The following is a 20,740-nucleotide window of genomic DNA, read 5'->3' on the forward strand; positions in this document are numbered from 1 at the left end:
AATATCTGTGAATTTCACAAACTCCCCCTGAATTTGACTTTCAGAGTAAACACACACACCTCTCTCTAGACATTGCTGTGAAAGCAGATGGTCAGTCAGCTACATTCAATTTGTAGTAGGAACTTGGGAAATTTGACTTCTGACTCAAACAAGTCAACTGGAACAGCCTCCCTGAAGTCAAACTACTCACTTGGAAAGTCTGAGAATTTTTCAAATGCTGACTTTAAGATCTTGTGTAGCTGCTCTTCACATCAACAACAGAACGCTGTGGTGGAAAGATGTTTATTTTACGACACACACTTGTAAGAGTACATCTAAAATCAATGCTACGTGTAGCGCCTGCAGCTCTAAACTGTCTGAAAAGTGAAAAGTGGTGTTTGCATGTGGAAGTAGCTTAAAAACGGTGCTTGTAAGAGGTAAAACAAACAATGGCAATTTGGATGTCACCATGTTGGAATCCCAACTTTTTTGCCTAAGTTAACTGGAATGTTACTCTGGGATTCAACTTCTGCGGTAAATGGGATGTTGCATTAAACACATCAATAGTTTTGTTTCCAATCCCAAAACTCAGAAAAAACATCCAGGTCGGTAAAAATGTAATTACTCTGACCCTAACTATTTTTAAAATTGCATGATGTCAGTATAAATGCGTTTTTGTAATTATTATTGTTTTATTTTCAAACCTAAACACAAAGAAGTAATTACAAAAAAGACTCTGTGAGTTTTTTCTTCCTGGGTCTCTCTGAGGGGTGTGTGGCCCCTCTAGGTGCGCTCCTGCATGTCTCTGGAGCTGCAGCCGCTCCTCAGTCTCCTCCTCCCTCTCAGCCCCGCCCCCTAGGAGTGACTTGAAACGAGGAGAGGCAGCGACCCTGCAGACACGCACACACACACGCCGACACACACACGCATACACACTCTGAGCTTCTTTTTTTTTTTTTTTTTTTTTTGGTCAGCAATACCGTGTCTTCTCTAACGGGACAAGTTTAACCCTGTTGGATAACGCCGTCCTTTCGGCCCGTCCAATGTGAACATCTTAACCCGGACTGAGGTAAGTGCAGAAATTCAAACATGCTGCCAGTTTTTTTTTTGTTTTTTTTTTTCCAAGGGGGTGAGCTCCGGACTGGTTTATAACTGAGGGAAGAAGCTGTGGGTTTTTTTCCCTTTCTCTCTAGAGGAAGGCAGGCTGGAAGAGGGAGGCATGTCCGGCTTGTTGGAAACAGTTTCGGATAGCTCACTTTGTCGTCCTTCGTGGGTAAACAAACGGTTTATCAACCTGTAGTTAAGCCGGAGAAAAGCGCCGCTTCCGCTGCCTGTTACATTCAGCGGCGCGGTCTGAGATTAGCAGAGCGGCTCTTACATCTCCTCCTTCATACTGCCACTACGCCACTGTACTGTTACACATGGCTCTGTCTGCAACAACTACAATATTTCCCCTGATGCTGTGGGGCTCTGGATTGCTGGGACGGGTAAACGCTGTTTGAAATGTTTGGAGCTGCACAGATAGTTCACTTTTTAAGATGCTGACCGCTCATCAGCTGGATGTTTGTTTTGTTTGGTTTTAAACTTCAAATCTTCAACGGGGGAGCAGAGTCGGGACAAACACTCCAAGTTGAATCTAATTCCTAGTGTTATCTATGATTTTACTGCTTTAAGCCATATTATTTTTTGTTTCAAACTTTATGATTTGGAATAAAAAGCTAGCCCTAAAAGCTACTGTAAGTTCAAAATAGTATGAGAAGCACCAATCATATCGAGCAATCCCCCTTGGCCGCCTCTGATTGGTGATCAGCTGGTCAAATGCTAAAATAAAAAAAAAATGTCCCAATTCTTACTCATTATATTCTGTCTATAAATAAGCCAGCATCTTGCAATCTCATATGTTTTTCAAGTTTAATACAAATCTGAGAAAGACTATGAAGAGCTGCAGGGCGTTTAATGTTGTGACGATGAAATTGGTTGCATTTAGCCCACATTTCCCTCATTTCTCTTTTGTTTCTGTCATTACGATATTGCACTACACATCAAGATCGTGGTTTGTTAGGATCTGGATTTTTTTTTTAATCATTGCTTTTGAAAGTCAGAGAGCTTTCAAACTGCTGAAACATTTTTAAAGCATGCAAACTAAAGATGCACGATTTGAAAATGCTAACCATGTGTACATGGCACATCCAAACTCTCCTTTGTGATTGTCATATTGATATTTGATAACCTATACAGTTCTACTTAAATGGAAATAATCCCGTAATCTTCTTGTTTTCTGATGGACTCAAAACTGCATTTTTTAAGTAGCTGCTGTACAATTTGCTTATTTTTTGGCATTCTGTTTTAATAAAAACAGTAATTAGAGTCAAGCAATTGCTGAATCACAACTATCATTGCAATGTGAGTGTGTGGAATATCACAATGGACACAAACAACTAGTTTGATCCATTTTGTGGTACACTATTATATTTCATGTGCTGTGCATTGAATCACTGCTTTGCCAATAACATATTTGGCCATCTGGATGGATAGTTCTTGTCCTTTGTGTCTATCCTCCTAATCTACATCTTAGTGAAGAGTGAAGAGTTTAAGTCTGTCATTATCTATCAACATGACCTTCAGTGTCTTTCTACCTTATTTCTAATGGTTAGTTGTGTCTAAAGTTTCTGCTCTTGCGACACATGATTGAACATCATAGGGTTTAGTGTTTTGATTTCCTTGAAATAAAGATTCAACAGAAAAGTTTCCGAAGAAAACAGCATCCACCTACACGTCAAATAAAAAAGGCACTCACTGTACATCATCACAAAGAGCTAACTTCCTCTGCAGAGGATAAGTGTCTATGTCTGGCTGGTTTGTGTGACAGACCCTTTTTAGCTGTATTTTAAAGCTGCATCTCTTTAAATGCTGGCTGCTGAAAGAGACTTACATCAGTTTGTTTCTAGAAACAAGATGTGAGACAAACAAGTTTGAAAAACAATGTGAAAAGAACGGAAAGTGTTCATTTTTACAGTGTGTGATGGTGTATCCCCAGTACTCTGGTAAGTAGTTTTACCACTCTACAAACCAGCAACCTTAAACATGCCTCTTAAGGGTCCAACCTGACAGAGAGTTATGACATGCAGGTTATGTCATGAAAACCTCAGACAGCCAACTTCAGGGCTGTAGAAGCTATTTAAACTTAATATAGGTTCAATAAAAAAGGTTTAAATGCAGTGAGAAACTACAGGCAGCCATTTCAATGAAATCACTATAGGACTGATTTCAGTTTTAAGAGCAGCGATTAAAACTAAATGAATGGATGATTTAATGTCTGTAACATTGCCCTTTTTATTTCACATTTCAGTCGACCATAAAGCTGAATAAGGCCCTATAAAATGTTCCTACCTCAATTTGTTTCTATGCAAAGTAATTTTTTCTGTTATTTAAAGCATAACCATGAAAAAGGGAGTATTTAAATAGAAATTTCTGTGTGACCTCTAAATATTGGAACACATTCTTCAGTTTTTTAGCCATTGCATACAATCTGTGGACGTTTCCACTGATCAAAACAATTTATTTTTTTTTAGAAATTACACATATAAATGTTAGACTTTTGTTTTTTTTATTTGTCTTAAATCAAAGATACTTGCAGCAGTGCTGGAATGGTTGCTTTTGCAGTTTATTTGATGTTGCATGAAGACTTAAATCCAGTTGATATTTGAATAACAGAAGTTGTGCAACTGTGGGTGGGAAGTTGATTGCTCTAATTATCCTGTCATCTTGAAAACATTGCGGTAGAACAGCATTTCTAGGGCTAAATAAAATTTCCTTGTCCAGCTTACACCCTAGTGCCTAGAGGTTACCAACTGGTACACTGAATCAAAGCAGGAAATCTGTTTGAATTAATTCATCTGATATTTAATTGTTTATACCTTTTAAATCGTTTGCCTGTTCCAGTTGAACGAAAAATTTTAACATTTTCAAAACCTACAACATAATTCTTTCAGTACTGCAAGTTCTTCTGATTGTCTTTTAAATAGTGAACTTCTGTATCTTGCTCTGTTCTCTGTTCACTCCCCAGCATTCATGAAATATCCTGAACTTACTGTTCCCCTTCATGTAGATTCAGTTAAGACAGGTGGCAGGCCTTCCTGGCTTTCGTGGCCTTTTAAATCTTTGATGCATTAAGCCGTTCTCATTGCTCTCCCTGTAATTTCTCTTAGCATCTGCACCAGCTGTTGGTTCTTGTTGGAGAAAGGGGCGTGCAGTCTGCCAGCATATTTACTGAGCAAATGTGTTGCATTGATGATTGACATTGATGCATGCAAACATACCTGAAATGTCCCGCAGACTCACATCACAATGTATGAAGACTTATGGTTTACGGCTGCATTAATCTTTTTCTGTCAAAAATGTGCTTTGTGTTTTCACGCTCAAGGGTTTCGGGTTTATTTACTGTATGGTCTGTTTTCAGTGCACCTTTGACTTTGATATATGAAGCTCTAATTGCAAAGGCAACAAAATAAACTATTTCTTATTTTAGCTTGAACACTGCATATGTCTGAAATGCAAGCTAATGTTGAAGCAGATCTTGTCCTGCGTAAATAAAGTTGGCAAATTGGTTTAAATTTTATTGTATTAATTAATTAATTAATCATCATAATAAAATTTTTGTCTAACCATTACTAATTATTAGAAATTGTTTTCTATAATTAAGCTTTATTTATTCAAACAATTTCTTTAAAATTATCAGTTCCCCTCCTGCTCCACACAGAAGCTGTTTCAGACTTTCATCCAAATATATAATATGTCTTCAGCAAATAGGGACAATTTTAGAGCAATAGGTACTCTACATGTATCACTTATGTAAAAAATAAAAAGTTTTGGGACCAGAACAAAACCTTGTGGGACACCACAGGAAACTTTTAGTAGATCAATCAACTTAATTTTTCTAAACATGTTCATATCTGTTATTAAATTGATTGTTCATGAATAATGTGAAAATGTTTGTTAAATCATTTTGGTTTTTATAAATTTGCATGACTATTCAGGGTTCCCCCCAGTGTATTATAAGCCTGGCGGGCCACCAGGCTTATCATTGCTTATTTCTTTAGATTTTTTTTTTATGTTTGCATTTTTTAAGACTTTATAATTGGTCTTCAGTTATTAATCTTCCAATAAAACAATATTATCAAGTGATATTTTCAAATTTCCTGTCAACTTTAAACATTTTTTAACTCAAAAACATGACGGGCTGCTGAATGAATGACTGCTGAGCACCCCAACTACCAGGCTTAGTAAGTTTTCTGGAGGAAACCCTGCTATTAGCATATTTACGTATGTTTTTATATTAAAAGAAAAATCAGCAGATAATTATTTTGACCGTTATGCAGGCCCTGACTTTAAGCTAAAATAGAGCACCATAATTCCTCAGGCATTTAGATTTGGTAAGAGTGCATATGGTTTTTAACTCAGGCACAGTTTTTAAAGAGCCTCCTGTGGTTTTTGGGGGTTGTGGCAACATTCACAAAATGAATGCCTGCTTGTGTAAGAAAACTGAAATTGATATTGTGCTGATGGTGACTTTCTTTCTCCAAGTCATTTAAACCCTGATTCAGTCTTTCCGAAATGGATTCAAAGTAGTTTTTTATTATTTTTCACACTTTTCAAAACTTAACATTAAAATACAATCTTAATATCTTTTTATTACACTGAGACTTTCCTCCAGACTTCATGTGGCAGATGCTGTGATCAGGTCTTCTGGTTCTGGTCTGCTCTGCATCCCCAGAACCAAACGAGGAGAAGCAGCACTCAGCTTCTATGCACCACAAATCTGGAACAAACGTCCAGAAAACTGTAAAACAGCGGAAACACTAACTTCCTTTAAATTTCGACTAAAAACCCACCTGTTTAGAGTTACTTTTGAAACATAATCAGTTACGAATTTAATGATGGCACTTGACTTAATGTAATGTTTTGATTGTTGATTCTATGTTTTATGACTTTGTGTTTTTGTGTTTATGATGTAAAGGACTTTGAAATGCCTTGCTGCTGAAATGTGCTATACAAATAAAATTTGATTTTGATTTGCTTTGATTTAAAGCTGTAAATCATTAGTCTTTCTAAACTATTTTGTAATGACAGAATTAGATTCCTCTGAGTGTCTGAGTGAGCAGCCTCTGATCTCTGAGGAGCCCCACTGCTCTCCTTCACTACTCCCTCTTCACTGATAAGCTGCCTCCGTAATATATTCTCTGTAGTTTTGTAGCCGTAGTGATGTTAAATTATTCCAACATGGTGATTTGGCTGTAGCTTATAAAATATTGAAACAGAAGTATCCCCAGAGACATAGCAAAAGACATCGGCCAGTCTTTGAATACTTTGAATACGACTGGATGTTTAACAGGCTAGTTAAAGAAGTGAAAATAAGTGCACAAACATTTGTTTGTTCCTTTGTAGGAATTGCAAAATCTTTTCCTTGACCTCCTGCTGCTAAAAAGGTCTTTTGTAAGCAGGGCCTGCAACCAATATGTTTGCACGCTATTGAAAAGAGATTATAGTAGATCAGCAGTCTGATTAGAGACAGCGATGAGGCACAGACTTGCTAATCTGGGGTGTTAGTACAGAGACGGGCAAATCTCAGGACAGTTACTAAGGTCTAAGAGGATCCAAAAATGCACAGCTTGGTAATTTCTGATATGGTTAATTTGTCTTTAACTTTGATGGTTTATTGAAAGAGTGCTTTTTGTTTAGTTTCTTTAATTTGTGTATGTCTGCAATGTTTTCATGTAGCAGTCTTTGTGCTTGCAAGATTTTTAATTGGTAATATTTCTAACGTTTCATTGCAAAACATCGTAATCTGTCAAAATTGGAGGACGTTTCATGCTGACTGTCTTTTTCAGCAGATCTGAAAGATTCTCTGCTGGATTTACTTCTAGAGTCAGGCTAAGCCTTCATCAAACTATAATTTTCTTCTGTAGAAGCTATTTTATTGTTGATTTGGTTTTATGCTTCGACTCACTGGGCTGCTGAAAAAATAAAATCCATCCACCTGATGATTTTTCAGTGGGAAATTGGCAGGAAGTCATTGCTTCATTGTGGATTTAGGATTGTTGTGATGATGGAGTGTTGTACAAACAGACATACCTTTTAGAGTTGTTCAAGTTCAATTGCATCTCACAATTCTCCCTAGAGGTTTTGGGAGAATCTCTAAATCTGATTAAAAAATAAAAACAATTTTTGATGGTTTCTTTGGAAGAATGTTCTATTGGGCAAAGATTGTCTGTTGTCATACGCATGGCTTAATTTGAACTTACCAAAAACTCTTCCAGCTTCTTCATTGTTGCTGTTGGCTTCTTGGCAGTCTGTCTGACCACTTCCTGTTTTGTCTTTTAACCAATTCTGAGAAATTACAAATTTCAGTAATTCCTTCTTGTCTGAAAATCAGATATTTACATACTCATATAAAAAGGCACATTTTTGTTTTTACTTTTGACTAACCTCCTTGTATTTTAAGTCTGTTGTGTTTACCAACATCACATATTATCCCATATTTCATTTATTTGCTAAATAAGCTGTTTGGTTTCTTTAATGTATGTATGTCTGCACAAATTAAAGAGGAATGAAGAAGACAATTCTTCGTGATGATGCTTTGGCCTTGTAAGCTTCTGATGAGTAATTCACAGCAGACAAATGAAGTGATTTGAGTCCAATAGAAAATTTGTGGACAGAACTGTAAAGGTTAAGCAAACCTTTGCTAGAATATTGTGGAAAGATACTCAATATGTTTTGACAAATCCTTTTTTGTATCATTCTCCTGATTGATACTTTTGTTTAATAAGACCCATTTGATAATTTTCAACATCTACCCAAGCCATGACTTTGGTTTTATTTAAAGAATACAGATGAACTAAAGTGAAAACTATGATGACAGCTGTATTTTAATTAGATACACTGCAAATGATGGCAGGTCTGTGATCCCAAGCAGATTGATGCTCAAAAGGTGAAGAACTTGTTCTAGACCTTCAGTCTTTCTCTTCTCTTGAATTCACCAAGCACCTTGGATGGTGCAATCTATGGATATTCACCTTACATCTAGGTTCAACAGGTAGTAAAGATGCCTCTATCAAACAGCATCAAATATAACAGTAATAGAGGTGTTAGCTTTCCTACAGCAAAATCACCCATACAGTGAGTCTCTAAAAAAGGCCCTAAATTTGCCTTGAGTGACTTTCGATGCTCTGCTGCACTCCCTGAGCTGCTCTGCTGAGAAAAGTGTCTGACACTTCTCTCTAATTGGTGGTTCACTTTGACTTCCAGCTCCACATCCCTGTCCAGGGTGGATTGAATTGTATTCAGTCTCTTGTCACCATCTGCCTAATATTCTATAAAGCAAAGATTTACTTCATGAGCTCATTGCTTACTGTTGCTTTTTCTTTTCTAAATATGCAGACTTGGAAAGTCTTAAGAGTTGCAGCTTAGAGTGCAGGAAATCTGTAAAATCCCAACCTCAGCATACTTAAGATGAAACTTTTTCTTACAAGAGTACGTATCAGCTCTATGTCAACCTCCATTTTTGCATACTCACATCCGTGCAAAACTCGGTTGATCTCCAATTATGGCAAAAATGAAACTTTGATTCATGCATAATCATTGTCCTCAGTGCATCAAAGTGTTTCATACTGACCTGGCGCTATGTGTACAGCTCAATGTGTGTTTCTGCTGCAGAGAGTGGGCCACCAGTGGGAGTCAGCGAAGCGAGGTAGTGAAGAGGAAGTGACTTCATGGAGATTGTGGCTTGCAGTCTTTGTTCAGGAAGGTGTTTGACCTGTGGGGGGATTGAAAAAGTTTTTTCCTCACATTGTGTAGAGGACAGACAGTCTGGCTTAGCTTGGTGTTACTACATTGGAATTTATGATAAATACAGAAGAAAACTTTCTGATGTATTGTATTCAGGCTGCTTTTAGCATAATGTATAGTTAAATCATTGTGCATTAAGGCTCTCTTCTCCTGATGAGCAGACTGCCTCTTATCTAGATGAACACAGCTGTTGAGCTTCAAAGGCAAAATTCATCCAGGAACGAGTGTGTTGTGTGCCTCTGTGTGTGCTTTTTGATAGAGATGGGCCCTTTAATGTCAGGTTTGCTCTGTCTTGCCTCACTGTCTGCACCATGCACGCATTGGTATAAAACTGACCGCATGCTCCATTGCCTGGTTGTGCCTGGCTGTGCCGAGGCTGCTGTTGCAATGCGTGTGTTTCTGTAAGGTTTTTTGTGGTTTGTGCTCTCGTGATGCTACTTCTTTGTAGACCATGTATACTCCTTGTTTGAGCTAAGAAGCTCCTGCCTGTTTGCCTTTTGCCTTGTTTTTAATCTTTGCTCGATGCTTATTTTCCCCTTGCACACACCCCTCACAGATGCACATTGTTAACCATAAAACTCTGCTAGGCTTCTGAGTCCTGGTCTTTGACAGCTGTTGCTTCCCAAATCTTATTTTACGTTTCAAATTTTTATGATTGGGAACACATTCATGTGTACCTTTCCTGTTGAAAACAAACATGTTTTATAGAGTATCAGTGTTTACATCTATACACACTCTACCTGTATCCGTGGAGGTTTCTGCTTTGATCTGAAAAAAAGGAAAAAATAATGTGCCAGCCGACCATAAATATAGAGCTGTGGTTATTTTTTCAGTATTTTGGTTTAGTCCCACACAAATTTGGTCCACTTTATTTTTGTCCTGTTTATAAAGGACCTCTGTAAAATGCATGTCAACATTTTTAAACACGAATGACGGCATTGGATTCCTTAAAGGAAACCATTTTTGACATTATAGCCCTCTCTTAAGAAACAATATTATCTAGCTTATCGAGGTGTTTTAAACTAATTGTGCCTGACCTTCATTTTTGTATTAATATAGATAGCCACTCTTTTACAGTCATGCCTGCCAGATAACATCACCTCTCTTCCTCATATATCACTAATAACTTCTAACAGGATGACTGTTTATTATATTCCAGTTCAGAAAGGAAAGGAAAGAAAACTGCTAAAGTTTATATCAGCAGGTAAAAGCTTTACAAAATCTGCTGCAGATTTCTAATTTTGTTGATTGTTTCTAGTTTTATTCAGATTGTTCCATCCTTTTACTGGATGCAACAATCTGAATACTGAAAATGTCCATGATTCAGTATTCACAGTTTTTTTTCTGTGGAATGTAACTGCAAGTTATTCATAAAGAAAATTGCAAATTTGCTGACTGTTTTATAGACAGCAAACTAAAGATGTTTTTTTTTTTTAACTGCAGGTTGCAGAGCTAAAATACATAGGCACATTGCTATGTGACAAGCTATTGCCTGGTGTTTGCAAAGCAGCCAATCCAGGAACACTATTAATTTCTCTTGGTGCTGATTGGCTGTACCCTGAAGAGCAAACTGTAGGTGTTACCTGCTGTGGTAGTGCTAACGTTTTAAGGTGTTTTTGGTGTTTGAACTAATAAAATAGATATTTTTTGTGTGTTTTTAGAGGAGGTCTGAAGTAGTTGTAGATTTTTCAGTTGTAAAGGAAATGTTTTTTGGGCTGCATTAGAGGAACAGAAAATGCATCACAGATAGATCAAGATAGAAATTGTTTGCTGACTTAATGGCGAATAACTTTCATTCGGGTAACTTCAGGCGGGTAACTTTTCTAACTTTCTAAAGTTAGAAATGTATTTGTGGCAGGAGAGCAATTTTAATAAAATGTTTTTGCTGGATTCTTTCTGTCGTCAGTCATTTTTGCACTTCCTGTTCTAAGGTTACCACCTATGCAGGTTGTACATCAACACACTTGAGGCATTCTCATTTTTAATGTGGCTTTACTCCTCTTTGAATCATCATTTTTCTTTGGACAGACTTTTATAAATGAGAGGTTAACCATGGAAAATTAAGTTTTATTTCCTAAAAATAACATTCTGCAAGTGAAATCACTTGGTATTCAGATCTAAAGTGGGGCTTTTGTTTCAGACCAAACATGCTACTTGTGGTTGCTGCAGTCTCAGATGGCAGCAGCCTCCTACAACACACACTACAAACAATGCTCAATGGTGGGCTGAGGCAACACAAAGAGCCAAAATACGTTGACCCTGACTTCCAAACTCCACCAATCCTAATCTGATACACAGATATCTGATCTCCCATCCCAGAGGAGTTCCATAGCTGGCTGTCAACATCGTCATCATGGTAGCACCCCTTGTGACCGTTACCTTCCTTCTTTCTCTACAATGAATTATAGAATTATAAAATTGATATAATTTCAGCAAAAGCATCCATACTCTTGAATATCGATGTCAAGATCGTTGCTCTTTGAACTCATGTCAGATTATGCTCATTTAGGAGAATCGTGCTGCTCAGACGGGAATAACAGACTGCAAATCCACAGTATAATCTCATTCATTGCTTCGACCTTTGCTTCTTTGAAAGTAACAAATGCATCTTTATTTTTCTGAGAACTGAAATGAGAAATTGCACACTCAGTTTCTACTCTTGTTCTGTTCATGCCTGCAGACACCGGGACAGTGGAGGAATGAGTGTGCAGACTTCTTGGTTTCGCAGTGGATTAGAAGTGACACTTACTGCAGGCTGGCTGTATTTAAGCCTTGTTTAGTCTGACTGGGTCTTAGCTGAGGACTCAAACCGTCATTAGGCAGTGAAATGACTCAACGTTGGGAGAGATCTCCAAATACGTCAAGTAGTGCAGTGGCTACAAAAAGATGAGCAGTAACCATTTAGAGGAAAATAGGAAACATGGAATGAGATAAAACCTTTTGTTTTCCTGAAGTGACTAGATTGGCTGATTCTGAGGGAGAGCTTGGAACCTCTGGGCCAAGGCGTGTTGTGGTCAAACCCTTTGAAAAAATAAACAGATACGTCTAACATAAACACGACTCTCTGGTTGGTCTGAAGCACATTGACAAATGGCTCCACCCAGGACAGGAAGAGCACAGCAGGCCTTGCCACATGCTCTCCTGCCAGCTGTCCAGAGACGCCACACTGGTCCAGTTTTTCATGCTCGCACATTAAACTGTCCAATTAAAGGGACGGAAGATCAGTGGGATGTCTTCCTGAGAAAGGTTCAACTGTGGATGTCATTTTAAAAGCTGTATTTTCCTTTGTAAATCCCCTCAGAAATGCATGCTGTTCTACTGATGCAACAGAAAGCAATAGACCTGTGGGGGCAGATGAAATAAAAGCTGTACATTTTTAAAAAGTAGCACAAGAATAGAAGGAACCACAGCAAAGCAAAGAAGAAAGACGACGATAAGCAAATGGAGCCCACGTATACCAAAGTAGCATGAGACGAATAATTAACTGGTTTTTGGTCAACGCCAAGCCATGAATCTTTGTCAAAACATAACTGCTGCAGAGAGGAAGTAAATTATATTTCTTTAGAGTTAGCCTAATGGACTCTAAAGCAGGAATGCAGAGAGCTGGATTCAGATCTGAAGACTTAAGATGCTAATTCAGTGTGTCGTTTGTGTTTGAGCACAGCTGTTTACATACAGCATGAGAGGCAGCTGACAGACGCACTGATCAGGCTTTTCCTGGCTGATGTCAATTTTGACTGATTCAGTTTTTTAAGGATTATGTCATAAATATGAAAGAAGTGTGTGCTCTAGATGGATGAGTTACAAAATGATCTCCATTTATGAGTCAAAGCATGGGCCTCATCCTGATTTTATTAAACTGAAAAAAAGCACATGATGCTGTTTATCAGACAAAAGTTTTGACGCTATTGATTTTGATTCATTTAATGAAAAAAAAAATCTTCTCATAATATGTTTGTGGAATATATTACATATAAGGATGTATAATCCAGAAGGTTTATAAAGTTCCCATTTGCTTACTGGACATCTTTGAAGGCTTTCTTAAGAGGGCCAGATCTGTTAGTTGCTGGTGAAGGAAGTCAAAGGAAAACACAGCTGATCACTTGATCAGTCAGCCACTGACTGATCAAACGGCTAGTGTTATCACACTTGTTTATTTAGAAAAGAAACGGTAAAAAAAATTTTACTCGGTTATGTAGTGGATTTATCATAAGGGCAGTAGTAAGAACAGATAGATCAAGGATCAATAATTTTTTTATATAGCTAGCTCCATTTATTCTTGAAAGTGCTGTCAGAAAAGAGTATTTCCTTTCAGATGTCTTCAGACAATATTATCGTTTATCGCATAACTTTTGTTAGCAGACCATGTTCACACTTTATTTCTTACCTTTTATGCATGTAAAATATTTTTTTCATTCAAATATTCATATTTTATTAATAAAATTAAAATGAAAGTATTTTTTTTAATTGGACATGAGTTCAGAGATGAAAACAACACTTGAATACTTTTAAGATTGAGCATGGGTGCATTATGTGTAGGAGCAATGAATGGTTATTAGCTGTAGTTATTAGGAATAATTGCATTTGAAGCTTATTTTCATTGACATCTAGCATCAGAATTCCTTTTAATGTCATTGTGTATGAATAAAGCACAACAATATTTAAAAAATAGCAACTCTCGAGGAAACACAGAACAACTGAAATCTTATGAATGGATGGATGGATGGATGGATAGATAGGTAGATAGAGACCATGCATTAGATGAATTTGCTGTGTTTAGTGCAACAACCATGTAGCGTTTCTTTTGGGTAGAACTGCTACATGTTTAAAAAAGAAGAAACTGATTTAAATATCGCATTTCCCTTGCTTCAGAGAGAATATCAATGTTTTGAACTCACTGCATGTCTTAAAAACTCAAGTTTTAAAAACTTTCCTTGATATTTTCTTTGGGTCCCCTAGGTTTGAATATTCAAAGTGGTGCAAATTTTCAGGGGGAAAGCACATTACATTCCTATCTCAGATGAAGAAAATATATATGTTTGTATTTCATGACTTATTCAAGCCATGAAATAAGTAATGGCTTATTTCATGACCATGAGAAGGCCATGAAATAAACTTTTTCATGATTTATTTGAAAAGGCTTATTTTGAAATAAGCCATGAATATTTGAAAGCAAATGTAATATTTGCTGGACTTTAAAAGTAAAAAGTCTTTTTTTATTTGCTCTCAGTGTCTCTGCTGTAAACTGCTTTTTTTATCCACAATTAGCACACTTCATTTCGGAAATATGAGTTATGAAAACTCTTTTAGCTCTTGGCCTTGTCCGTTATCATTGTAGTTTTGACATATTTTATTTGTCATCGAACACATCTTCAATTCATTAGGAAAAAGGTTAAGGAATGTGAATTAAAACAGCTAATTTAATATTGACCACTAAAAGCCCTAAAACATATATAGAAAAAATAGACTATTAGTGGTCTGCTGACTGGCACCAGTTAGCTGTTGCAATAAGCATTCCTAGTTGTGGTTTTCACTAATCTAATGACATTGCTTTCAAAACTGCAACAATATTGTTCCTTCAGGATGATTCATTATTTATTACTCAAAGTACAGAAAAGGGAACAATGACAGTCAATGGTCAAATAATTGCTTGTTGGTTTAATGGTCTGCATTAGCTTATTGTCATCTTACAGGATCAAGTCTGCTTTAAAAATGCAGAATATTCCTACATTATGTTCATTCACATTTCAAAATGACGAAGTTCCACCACAATTATGGACTTTTACAGAATTTAAATTATATTCAAAAGTCATAGTCAGATTACCTTTACTGTTTGACAGCAGAATTACCAGGCGCTTTCCACTGAGTTATGCTCCCCTCTCATTTCTAAAGCGGAAACTAAACAACTCCACTACCCCACACTGGAAAATAGAAATGTGTTTATTTCCTCAGATACATTAATCAAATGCATTTATGCTTCTGCATGCAATGTTTGCAAACTGTATGTGGCTTCTAGCCATTTCTTTTGTTTGGATTTTACCTGGAAAAGACTTCAAACAAAGCAGAAAATAAAGCTGGATAATGCCGTTCAAAAGTATATTTGCAGATGGGTTACCAAAGCTTGTTAGAGCTTGTTTAAATTCTGCCTAAGACTAATCCTGATATTATTTCCCATTTTAAATCACATTTTTGTTTTGTTTGACACATTATTCAAAAGGAAAAGGGTAATCTAATGTTAGTAGTTCTATATGAGAGTAGACTCTTCAAGTCACTGAACTTCCTATCATTATTATTTTCTGTGTGTTTGCTAGAAATATGTTTCTTTGGAGCAAAATTTCTACAACTTGATTAACAAATATTGAAATATGTAAACCAAAATTCAGAGGAAAAAAGAAAAATTTCAGATAAAAAGTGAAACATTTCTACATCAATCTGATCTCAACATCATAAATTCAGTTTGAGATTACGGGAGACTGTAAAGCTCAGTGGTCATAGTTAAATGTCACACAAGCTGAGCGACAATGTGACCAGTGGGATTTGAACACTACATGACATTGATTTACTGTATATTGATTAAGCCATTAAAACCTGATTCAACCAGCATGCATGTATACTATTATTGAACATAATTAGACATCTTAGATGTAATCAGATTTGTAATGGGTGTGCTTAAGATTTTCAAAGGATTCTTTCCCTTTTGTAATTTTAGCCTGATAACCTTGTCCTTATTATTATCTCTTATATACTATATTTGTATATTTGTAAAAAAAAAATCTAAATTTTATATTCGGTTCTTTGATACAAAATGCTCAAAAATGAATGTCTAGTTTTATTGATACTCCAGGAAAAAAATCCAATGACTTTTAATTTTAAAGATTACCTTGTTACACTCTTTAAAACAAGATTACAATAAAAAAAATCTGAGGAAAAATTAATGACACCCTAATTCTTTAAAAGCTAGTTTTATCCCCATTTGGGTGAAATAACTTCACTGATGTGCCGACATATGTCAGAGGAATTTTGTCCTCCACAAATCCTTCAGCTGTGAGATGTTTAAAGTGTTTCTTGCATGTTATACTTGCTTCAAGTCGCTCCACAGCAGCTTAATGAGATCAAGATTCTGGGCTTTGACTCTGCCCTGGAGTTTCCATTTCTGAATTATCAACCACTCTGTAGTGGATTTACTGGTGTGTTTTGGGTCATGTAATGTTTTTACTTATTTTGTCACATTTTCCTCACACACCCACTGATACTCAGCAGAATCAGTGATGGGGATCTATCCAATCACTAGCCATTTGAATTTGGCTTTACACTGCAAAAGAAAAACACATTTTATGTTGATTTTGATTGCTGCAACTTTACATTTATTGTTGTAAAGCACATGCTTCAGTTAGATTACCGTCTCCCAAATGCTTTCAATGCATTCATTTGCTTGAAGCCGTCTTATTTCCAGCTTGACTAGATGGATGTGGCAGATGAAATCAGTTTGATGGAAGAATTTAGAAATGTGGCACTCTAATGGTTTATTAAAGCCCAACAGCAGACTGAGCGTAGTTTCTTGTGCATCGCCCGCTGCAGTGGCAGCCGCCTGATATTATGGTGCGTTCAGACTTTAACAGATTTTATTGGCCGTTTTTATCATTTAGCCACCTAAAAATTTATGTTCCTTCGTCATGCAGCAGATGGGCCATTACTGGAGGCATATGATAATTTGAGCTGTTATTTCAGTGCCTCTTTAGAGTGTTTCTGGAGGCCTGTTTGAATTAATGGCTGGTGACACCTGTGCTTGTCCTGAAGAGAGAGCTGTTAAACCTTCACAGGCACAAAGTGCAGAGCTGTCTTGGTTTGTTTGGTATTTTCTCATTAACAGGGTGGAATATAAGTTGCATTTATGTTTAGTTACAAACAAACCAAACCAAATATGAATGGATTCTTTAAGGTGCCTTCAATCTTTCCATGTTTCTAAATAGAAAAACTTGTGTCACATGTGTCTAAATGTGAAGACTATATGGATCACAAAGTCCTTTTATATATTTGAAGCATGTGTTCTGCTTGTGATGTGCCACCATATTGTAAAGCATGCATTGAGAAGAAGGGCACAAAATTTACAGTGTCCCACTGAGTCACGGCAGGGTGCATTACTATTGTCAAAGATTGATGATGTGTTTTAAATACCGAACTCGGGCAGTAAAGCATTTTATCCAACAACAGCAGTGATAGTAAAGACTTGACCTCAAACTTGAGTTCATGAAGTGAGGATTTATTTGTGTTTGCAAACATGGAGAAATCCACTCTACATTAGTGTAAGTTTGGATCTGCAAGGTTTAAAATTTAGCTCACTTATGTTGGTCAGTAGGTCTTGTCGGATGAGTCCTGGTAGAGAACGACATATTCGAGATTACAGCCTTAGTAACTTCATGCATATGGTAAACAGTTTATGTCAGCTTGTGTAATTTTAAGTTAATATGACAGAGTTGAGCTTCTTCCTTCATATTTTTAAAGCTGAAATACTTATGGGCTTTAAAACGTAATCATTTGATCGCTTTAGCTCTCCTTGGCAGCTGGTCAGTAAAGGCATCCCGTTTGTGCCAGAGCACCTTGCTTTTCTCGATACGCGGCGTGCAGGCAGCCTACACCCTGAATCGCTACAACAAGGGAGACGATGACCCAGAATCAAGTTGACCTGAGCGCTTTAAATCAAGACTCCACCAGAGGAAATAAATTCTCGCCCCACCAGGACGCCCAGCGCCAAGTAGGACAAGTAATCCAGACAGAATAAAAACGTCCTCTTAGAGGACGCTTACAGAGAGAGGGATAAAGAAGTTAAAGCTTAGTATGAAAGAAAGGATGAACTTCATACTAAGCTCCAGCAGTACTTTTGATATTCTGATGTGTTTTTAAATTTCACAGGATTGAGATCAGTATCAGGGAAGGCACAACAATTCAAATTGTGCTGATAAAGATTTTTATTTAGTGTGTTTAGGACAAAAATGACATTTCTGTCACATTTTAAACATGACAAAAATGTCAAAAACGAGACTAAAATGAGGCTTAATGCAAAGCGTTTGCACACACAAACATGCACAACCACTTACTTTAAATTGAGTATTGTATTTCTGATCACAAGTTTATTTATTTATATTTCTTTTTTTCAGTATTATTATTTTTATTACTTTGTATACTTTAAGAGTTTACTTGAGTTAGAAGTAATTGTTTAGTATTTTCTGCTTGTTTGGTCTTTCTGTGGGCTGAGCCTGTGGCTTTAAAACCAGGACTCTACGCCACAGGGAGTCGGTGTGTGATTAGACTCCTGAGAAGTCACCCTGAAGGTGATGGACTCTTGCAATGAAGGTACTGCTGTTTGTCTGTTTTTAACCTGTCTTGGACATCCTTTGTATATATTTTGCACCTCTCCTCTTTGTTCACCTGACGAGAAGCATAATAAATTTCATTGCTCATTTTTGTTTGTTCAAGTCATAATAGAACCTTGCCACAGAAACCTGTAACTACTCAACTCTCTCTTCTGCCCCCTGTGTTGTGAATTTACACGGTTCTTAACTTCTGCCACCAATAGCAGCACTTTATTTAATACTTTTTTAAAGTATCAAACTATTTTCTTGAAGAAATCAAGAAACAAAATAAGATGCATCAACTCACCCAACTTTAGGCAGTACCTAAAACATCATGCATATTCTAAGACAAAGATTTTGAAACGGTTACTATGACTACCATCACATCCTAATTACACAGATGAAATCAAACTTCAACTTTTGGCCACAACAGCAAAAGATGCAATATGTTTTTCCGAAACCAACACTAAAACATGGAGGTGGTAGCATCATAATGTGTGACTACTGTTCTTTAGATGCTGAGGTAGTTGAAATTTTGAGCAGTTCAGATTATTAGTCTTTTTTTGACTCTGATGGATTTAAGATTAAGAGGGAATCAGTTTTCTGATATTTGCGAGTTCAAGCATTCATCCAAACCAATCATCCAAACTGAAATCTAAACAGACCTTTTGAAGTTTAACCACCAGCTTCATGCAGCCGACTTTTTAGAGGGATGCAGTGCAATGCAGTGTTGCTTGTTTGAGCATTTTCTGTAGGGATTTGTGGCTGAATGAGCTCTGCTTAGTTTTTCTGCCATGCGTTCACACAGCAGCTACAGTACATTGCCCCTATTCTCTCCTTTGCTTGTGGTTGAGATCTTTTTAATCAAAATTTTGTTTTCGTGAAAGAGGAAAATTCTGTAGCTGCTGTTGCTTGGGAAATAATTTTGTGTATGTTGTATATGGAATACATATTGACTAATGACAACTCAAATCCACTCTTTGACACTGTTTTGTAAACCACAAACACAGGACCAGTGACGTAGAAATGGTACCTACCTTTGTGCTGAAGGTGTGATTTTGGTGTAGCTGTTTTGCTCTCTGAAGACAGACTTGCTTTGTGTCAGCTTGACTTCAGAGGCTTCAGCTTGGCACGTCTGGGGGTCGTGTTTCGGCTAATGAACACAGCGGTCAGAAAGGTCAAATTCTGAGTCTTAACATCTAGAACCAAGTCCTTCCTGTTCTAATGACCACGCATTGCGTCTCCAGATATTTGTGCAAGCTTTTTCAGCACCAGCTGGAAGACTGAAGATAATTGGTTGTATGTGATAATGAGGCAGCAGGGTGAAACTTAAGTTATTAAAAAGATAAGGTCACGAAGGTTTAAAGGATGGTGTCACACTTTGATAATAAAAAGTTACACTTATTGTCAATTATTTTAACAATGTACTTACCAGCTTAAATTGAGCATTATGAGAAAGTCACAATATGTCAGCTTGTGGCAGCTTTTAATGAAGCTGCTTTGTTTTTATGATTTTGTTGAGGAAAGAACATGTTCTTCAGAGTTGTTTATTTAATATCCAAAACTTCAGGTAACACCGCATTTTAACTTCATAACATTTTACAGCTTTACAGTCATTCTTAGGCTGCACAGTGGCGCAGTTGGTAGCACTGCTGCCTTGCAGCAAGAAGGTCCTGGGTTCGATTCCCAGCCTGGGGTCTTTCTGCATGGAGTTTGCATGTTCTGTGGGTTCTCTCCGGGTACTCCGGCTTCCCACAGTCCAAAAACATGACTGTTAGGTTAATTGGTCTCTCTAAATTCTCCCTAGGTGTGAGTGTGTGTGTGCATGGTTGTGTGTCCTGTCTGTTTCTGTGTTGCCCTGCGACAGACTGGCGACCTGTCCAGGGCCTCTCGTTAGCTGGAGATAGGCACCAGCACCTCCCGACCCCACTAGGGACAAGGGTGTAAGAAAATGGATGAATGGAAAGTCATTCTTCAATACATTACATCAGGAACTTTTTTGCGGTAGATTCAAACAAAGGTGTGTATAATTGGGAATTGGAAGAAATGTAATACCTGGTGTGATGCATTGAAAATGTGCTATGCATTCAGCCTTTTGTAATCCAATGCCACTAATTGCCTTCAGAAATCACCTAGTAGAAAACAGAGTCTACCTGTGTGAAATTTGATCTCCATATAACAGTGTGGTACAACTGCAAGCCAATGAACACTTCTTTCCACCTTCATATACAGGCCAAACAAAGTTAGCATTAATTAGAGAAGCAGAGGAGTTGCAGAGATTAACAGCACAGTTGGGAGAATCTGTATATAGAATAAACGTTGGCCATATAAAACCAAAATGAACTCCATCTCCACACTCAATTATGATATTAATGGTGTCATGGTGATTTAAAGGGGAGCATGGATGGAGCTAAATTCAGAGAAATCCTTGGATGAAAGCATGTAAGAGGATGTAAAATACTAGAGACTGAGGTGGAGACTCCACTTGTAACAGAACAAATTCTAATACAATAAGAGCTACAATAGAATGGGTTAGAGCAAAGCAAACTTAATGTTAAAATGGCCAA

At 37.1% G+C, this 20,740-nt stretch overlaps 1 protein-coding gene across 2 annotated transcripts in view; it reads left to right on the top strand.

Annotated features, from left to right (window-relative positions):
- The first annotated feature begins 909 nt into the window (after positions 1–909).
- The window catches only part of ppp1r16b (protein phosphatase 1, regulatory subunit 16B), an 86,707-nt gene continuing 66,876 nt past the window's right edge, over positions 910–20,740 (top strand). For both annotated transcript variants that reach the window (XM_032550370.1, XM_032550372.1), the window contains exon 1: positions 910–1,048. The gene's annotated coding sequence lies outside the window, so the exon portion shown is untranslated. The remainder of the gene's footprint in view (positions 1,049–20,740) is intronic.

Source organism: Xiphophorus hellerii, chromosome 20 (genome assembly GCF_003331165.1).
Source record: "Xiphophorus hellerii strain 12219 chromosome 20, Xiphophorus_hellerii-4.1, whole genome shotgun sequence".
NCBI lineage: Eukaryota > Metazoa > Chordata > Actinopteri > Cyprinodontiformes > Poeciliidae > Xiphophorus > Xiphophorus hellerii.